Source organism: Mus caroli, chromosome 19 (assembly GCF_900094665.2).
Source record: "Mus caroli chromosome 19, CAROLI_EIJ_v1.1, whole genome shotgun sequence".
Taxonomy (NCBI): Eukaryota; Metazoa; Chordata; class Mammalia; order Rodentia; family Muridae; genus Mus; species Mus caroli.
The window spans coordinates 9,189,907-9,197,430 of record NC_034588.1 but is presented as its reverse complement, the minus strand read 5'-3'; the positions used below and the strand labels follow the sequence as shown (position 1 = coordinate 9,197,430).

Below are 7,524 nucleotides of genomic sequence, written 5' to 3'. Positions count from 1 at the left end.
AACCTTTTCAGCTGTGAAAAAAATAGATGTGTAAATAAAGGGCCTGGGTTGTCTCAGTGTGTGACTTGCACTTCTTGGTCCAAGTCTTCTTCCCCCATTCCACACATTCTCCTTCAGGTTCTGACCCCTACCCGGGCTCCACTCTGGCACAGTGGCTTGCCCCCAGTAGACTCTGTCATTGTGTTTCACCTTTATGCCCCAAACAAAAGTGGTGTAGAGGCCCCATGAGCCCTGCTCCATTGTAAAGCTGTGCGAGACAAAAAAAAGGATTTTCAGGAACTTATATCCTCAGATCTATTCCTTAGACATTGTTGAACCCGAGACTCACTTGACAATATTTCAAAAATATAGGTTTTCTACTTCTATCCTCAAATAACTGGATTCTCAGACCTGATCTAGAGGCCAGGAATCTGAGTGTTTTATAAAAACTCAGGGAGATTCTGATGCAGGCACCCATGTTAAGTTGGAGACAGGATGAGTATTGTTTTTACCCATCTGATCAGCATACTTCAGAAGGCACCAGATTTCACCTGAGTTAGTAGGAGAAAGAGTTAGCTTCATGTCCTAGAGTCTATAAATCAGTGGATTATTTTCCTTTTTGATAGAAGATCAAATATAAACAATTATATATTTAATGTTATTCACTGAAAAATGACCATGTCTATTTGACATTCCTCTGTCATAGTCCTACTTCTTCTTGGAAGCCATGGAATCAGCTCTTATAGTATTTATAATTATATGTGAGTATGCAATGATTCTTGCTTTCTCTATAACACTGTCCATCTTGTTACTAATAAGTGTCAACCTGTTTATTTGAGGAGCCAAATAAATTCCTGTTTTTAGGAGCACAGTCAATATCTTAATATTTATCTCCCTAGGCCAAGGACTCTGACTTAGGGAGACGTGGGTCTTCTGAGAGTGGAGCGTGGATATGCTGAGCTCCTCTTGGAAATTCCCATTTAAACATCAAGTTTGAGCATAGTCAAAGTTATGATGAGGTTCTTCACTATGTTTTTCTGGTTTTCTGAGGACTCCGTGATGCATAGGTAGTGAAGAATTTCTCCTCCAGACATTACTGTGTGACTTAGGAAGATTTATTTATTTATTTATTTATTTATTTAATGCAAGGAGACTGTTTATTTCGAAAGGAGTTTGCAATAAACACAGTGAACAGGCTCCAAGTAGCGGTCTACTCTTCTCCCTTGTCCTTGTCCTCATAGGAGTCGATGCCTACTTCCTCATAATCTTTTTCCAGGGCAGCCATATCCTCTCGAGCCTCAGAGAACTCCCCCTCCTCCATTCCCTCACCCACATACCAGTGTACAAAAGNCCTCTTGGCATACATCAAGTCAAACTTGTGGTCCAGACGGGCCCAGGCTTCAGCAATGGCGGTTGTGTTGCTCAGCATGCACACAGCACGCTGCACCTTGGCCAGGTCACCCCCAGGCACCACAGTGGGTGGCTGGTAGTTGATGCCAACCTTAAAGCCTGTGGGGCACCAGTCCACAAACTGGATGCTGCGCTTCGTCTTGATGGCAGCTATGGCAGCATTCACATCTTTGGGCACCACATCTCCACGGTACAGCAGGCAGCAGGCCATGTACTTGCCGTGCCGAGGGTCACATTTTACCATCTGGTTGGCAGGCTCAAAACAGGCATTGGTGATCTCTGCCACTGACAGCTGCTCATGGTAGGCCTTCTCTGCAGAAATGACTGGTGCATAGGTAGCCAAGGGGAAGTGGATGCGAAGGTAGGGCACCAGGTTGGTCTGGAACTCTCTCAGGTCCACATTGAGGGCCCCATCAAAGCGCAAGGAAGCTGTGATGGAGGAGACAATTTGGCTGATGAGGCAGTTGAGGTTGGTATAGGTTGGGCGCTCAATATCTAGGTTACGGTGGCAGATATCATAAATGGCTTCGTTGTCCACCATGAAGGCACAGTCTGAGTGTTCCAGGGTGGTATGGGTGGTCAGGATGGAGTTGTAGGGCTCCACTACAGCAGTGGACACTTGGGGGGCTGAGTAGATGGAGAATTCCAGCTTGGACTTTTTGCCATAGTCAACAGAAAGCCGCTCCATCAGCAGAGAGGTGAAGCCAGAGCCGGTGCCCCCTCCAAATCTGTGGAATACTAGGAAGCCCTGAAGTCCTGTGCACTGATCTGATTGCGGATCCGGTCCAGCACTGGGTCGATGATCTCCTTGCCAATGGTGTAGTGACCACGGGCATAGTTGTTGGCCGCATCTTCTTTCCCAGTAATAAGCTGCTCTGGGTGGAAGGGCTGGCGGTATGGGCCATTTCGGATCTCATCGATTACAGTAGGCTCCAGGTCCACAAAGACTGCCCGAGGCACATGTTTTCCAGCTCCAGTTTCACAGAAGAAGGTGGTGAAGGAGTCGTCCCCTCCACCAATGGTCTTATCGCTGGGCATCTGCCCATCAGGCTGAATCCCATGTTCCAGACAGTAGAGCTCCCAGCAGGCATTGCCCATCTGGACATCTGCCTGCCCCACATGGACTGAAATGCACTCGCGCATGATGAGTTTGGGCTGTATGTCTCAGGTAGAGTCGGGGTCACGGGTCTCGGTGAGATCTCAGGAAGTTTTATTTATTGAAGTTTTGCTGAAGGAAAGGTAGAGCCCTGGAATTCATTAATCCCTTAAGGTGGAAACTAGTTTACTACTAATTACATATAATAAATACCTTAAAGTTTGGTAATATTCAGACATACTCAGATACACTCTCATTCTCTTCCTGTGCTTTCTCTATTCCATCTAGGAAGACAGGACCATGTGGTGCAGTGAAATTGGAATGCATGTCACTGATATTCACAGAGCCATGGACAGAGGTCTATAAAGATAAGGGAGTCACAACCGTAATCATTTGAATGGTGATGTTGAAGCCACCTGGAAGAGAATAAAAGGCAGAGAGAAACATTCAAAATAATAAAAATGTCAGAGATTGTATGCCTACTTACTCTACCAAAGAACTCTTTCTTTATGCAGAGATGACTTGCTAGATAAAGCAAATGTCACCAATCAAGAGGCAGGTCTGCTACTACTTAAAGTAGAAACAAAAACAGAGACACACTGACTCTCTTGGATGCTCATTGGGCTCAACTTGCACATGTTGTGTAATTCTATTACTCCACTACCCTTTTCATCTTTTTCTTACATAGGCCCTTGACATCTGTTGCTGTCTATGTCTCTGTCTGTCTCTCCTTTCTCTTTCCTTCCTCTTCTTGTCTCCACCTCTGACTCTCTGTCTCCTGTGTTTCTCTCTCATCCTCCTCTTTTTCCTGCTTCTTCATTTTGTCTTGGTATACCTCCAGTAATGCTTGCCTTTTCTCTCCATTTTGCTTGGCATTTACTGAGAACATGTTATATAGCTCATGAAAACCTGTAGTGGGCACTATCACCATCCCCAGCCTTTTCATTGAAAAAGTGAAACTTTGACATTAAACATTGAACTCATCTTCCCTATCTCTATTAGCTTATTCAGTAATGACCACAGATAAAAGGAAGTTTCTCCCTTATACCTCACTGCAAATACTTTACTTGAACAGATGATTTATGCTACATTTCTCATAGAATACTGCCATGTGCCTTCCATACAGATATTTTATGTTCTGCTGAGTTTACAGTATGAATGAATAATGAAAAGTCAGCAACAGGATGCTCACCTTCTAGGTAATGGTCATGATGCTCTGATTTATATATCCAACAATTAGAAGACACTCCTTTAATGATAGTCTACCTATATCACCAGAGTTGGAAACAAATCGATCTCTACATCCCAAAGAATAACTATTCAGCTGGTTCCAATTCCTGGTGATGTAATGAGAGCTGAATTTCCCCAGGAAGATCTACACTTTATTTAGGGGCTTATTTTGGGTTGCCACAGACACCTCCATCCCACATGGGTGGTCTGCTTAAAGGTAGCTTTAGTGCTTATACCTAAGCCAGGAGCACATGCACCATATTTGTTAACATGCACATAGGTCTTTCCAGAAGGGCAGGTAGAACCTAAGCTGTATAAGTTGATGCATTGAATATTTCCTGAGAAATGTTCTTGAGAAGGCTACACCCAACCAACTCAATTTGAACACTGATGTACTGGTGTCATCTTAGATAATTAATGAATCTTTCCTAACATCAAGAAGCTTATAGTTAGTTTGGATGAAGATATGGGAAACATTTTACCATATCACTAGCCTTCCCAGTAGCACAGGTGTCTCTGTAACAAGTTCAGGGAGGTACCTGGCTTAGAGGCAGTGCTTACTAACTATGGCTAACAGCCAAAGCATAGTAGGAGTCCTGGGATGAACTCTCTGATAAAGGGCTCCACTGGCATGACTTTTCCAAAGAGAGCGGGAGCTCGTCAGTACTTAGTGAGGCCCAGGGGAGGTTTCACTGGAGAAGGGGATACTTGAGATAGACTTTGATAGGATGATGGAACTTTGTCAGGTGAGAAGAGGGGAACTCATTATTTAGGGGCCACCATACAAGAAAAGGCCCAAGGAAGGAATGACAGGTAGTGAGATGGACAGAGAGTAATAATAGTATTTGCATTTTAATAAAGTACGAGGGCTTCTTTGTCCAGGAGGCCTGGCACAGAGAGAACTCTCAGCACAACTGTGGAAGAACAGGATGGATTAGACAGGCCATGTTGCAAGTGCTCAAATTGGGGTGGCATCATTTGACCACCAGGGCAGAGCATAATGTTATGCCAATCAGCACCTCCCCACTCAGCAAAGGAACGTTCAGCTGAAGGGCCAAAATAATGAGGTTTCAAAAGTTAGGACCATATCAGCCTGGGAAAGAGAAGAGCTGGAGCCATTCATGGTGAACATGTTACTCTTTAGCTTTGCAGGGGGATAAGCAGAGCTCCTCAAAGTTTCTTGCAGTTTTTTCCACTCCAGTTAGTTCATGAGCATTTTTGACATATTAAGTACAAAGCAAGACTGATCATATTACACCTTTTAAAAAGGTGTATTGAAAAGGGGTCTATGCTCCTATTGATAGCTCTGCACCCATGCCCCTGCATGCAATGCAGTGAAACACATTGCATCATAAACAGACAGAAAAGGTATGAAAGAAGAACTGGGTGTAAAGAGGAAGGAGATAAGAGCTGAGCAGTGGGGTGACACAAAAGGCCAATGTGAAATCAATGATCAAAATACATTGTATACATGTATTTAAATGTCATAGTGAAATCTGTTAGAATGAAGAGAATTCTCAATCTTATTGTATATTAATATCACCCGAGGGTCTTTAAACAATCTCTAAACCCATTTCCCCTTCAGTTTCTGTAGGAACTGAGTATAGAGTAGTCTGTATGAAGCGTGGATGTTAGTGTTTGCTGCAAGCTCCTTCAGGTGACTCAGATGTGCAGCAAGAATCAGAAACTACTGTTCTGAGTCCAGAGGTAGCAAACAATCTCGAACCCCTGCTTATGTTGCATGCTGCATCGTGTAACTTTCCCCAGGATTCTATGCTGCCCATGCTGTTCACCTCAGCCATAAAGGACCAACACCATTTCATGTTTTCAGTCTCTGTCATTGCTGTCCTTTCTCTCATGCAAGTTCTTTCATCCCAAGCCAATCTGGCAAACATCTTCATGTTAAGAACTTACTGTACTTTTCCTATAATCTTTCCTTGCTTGGTTGTTTTATCTGTCCCTATCAAGTTCAGGGAATCATTGAGTGAAAGCAGAATTCAGGAGCCACACCCCAAGGAACACATGTGGAGAAGTGTAGATGTTGAGCGTGAGTCTTGGGAACAAGTTCAAGGCTCATTCATTCTCATTGCTACCACTTTCTGACTTATAAATTAACCAGTAGCATTCTGACTCATGCTCCTGGGGATCCCAGTTCTTTCCTGTACATGTGCATTGATGGTATAATAGTACGCAACTTCTAGCTTCTGACACTCCCACCAGCACTTATTGTTTCTGTGACAATAATCTAAGGGGGAGGGCAGAAGAAGGCACAGAGCAATGGTGATTGGTAGAATGGGGAATTGCATGCAATGGAGAAAGGTAGGTTCAGCAGTCTTCCAAGCTCTACAAGGAGACTGTAGCTGGGGAAAGCATCCTAGAAGCATTGCAGCAGTGAAACCTAAGAGTAAGAGAGTGTGATTCAGGCATGGGAGGGGAATAATTGCAAACGACAATTAATATACGACACACATAATGCACACTAGGATCAAGAGGCCCTGACAATGCTTTTCTCCATGATCCTTTCCTCTGCTTCCTGGCTCATCTGCGTAACTTCTGTGCTATATTCATTTCCAATGAGACCACTTCCTTTCATATTAACCACAGCCTTATGTACCAGTGACATTAGGAAAAAAAAATCAACGGTATATGTATAGTTTTCATCTGCTTTTTTCTGCCCTTTTTTAAAATAAAAGGACCTTTTTACACAAGTGAATCAAGTCAGCCATTACACTAGTGGCTGTCAGGGAACAGAACAGTGCACTGAGGGATTTTCTGGGATGTGAAAATTTCAGGGATAACAGAGGGACAGGTGTGGAATAACTGGGATGGTTGCTGAAGGCAATTGGTGATGGGAGAGGATTTCTAGAACTAGCAGCCTCAAATATCTAAAAATTCATTCCAAGTGTTTATATTTCCTGTATTTCCTATTATATAATTTATATTATGAACATAAAACCTCATAACTTACATGGGCTTCTAAATATGTACAAATGACCTGTCTTATAGTTTTAGATTCCAGTTGTTCTCATTTCCCCCATTTCTGCAGCCTTTCAGCCATACCGACAGAGAAATTGAGAAGACTAAGGGTAATTAAATCAAACAAAATGCATTTGCACCTGGTCGGTCTGACACACTGGTTAAAAAAATGGCTCTTAATAGGCTTGTTGTTCAGGGGTGATTGTCTAGAGGCTTCCCATTGGGTCATGTCAAGGATCCGAAGGGAAGCCTCTAGAACTGCCAGGCTGATTCCAATCAAATTTATGAAATGTACCATCCAGAAGGAGAGGCATATGTTATGTCTCTTAGCCTTTCTGGTAGACAGAGGCTCTTTCCACCTTTTCAGCTAGGTTCTTTTATCCACTTTTCATAACTTAATTGGCTCAGTACTGAGGAAATGAAGACCAAAGTTCTATACTGTGTTGGTGATTGCACAGTTTAGACAAGATTTAAGATCATTATCACTCAGCACTGAGAATCCTCCAGTGTTAGCTCAGTGTTACCCCAAAGTCAGGGTCAAGGACAGAGAGAAGATCCATTTTCACTAAGAAGTAAAAGAGATCTAGAGTTACCACTTTAAACCATTTCTCAGAGATAGACATTGTCTATAATTTTGAGATGTAATTCTACCATGTCCAGATCATTGTGTGGTTTAGTGTGATAGAAATGAGTCTGTGAGCCCTGGATTTAGTCAAATTTGCTGAAATATTTGCTTAAAAAATCTACTTATTTAGTTTTACTTAAAAATTTTGATGTTATTGTCTTTTTTCTTTTCTTTTCTTTTCTTTCTTTCTTTCATTTTTTTTTTTTTT

At 42.6% G+C, this 7,524-nt stretch overlaps 1 pseudogene; it reads right to left on the bottom strand.

Moving 5' to 3' along the window:
- Positions 1–1,189: 1,189 nt before the first annotated feature.
- Positions 1,190–2,562, bottom strand: LOC110285526 (annotated as a pseudogene).
- Positions 2,563–7,524: the final 4,962 nt, after the last annotated feature.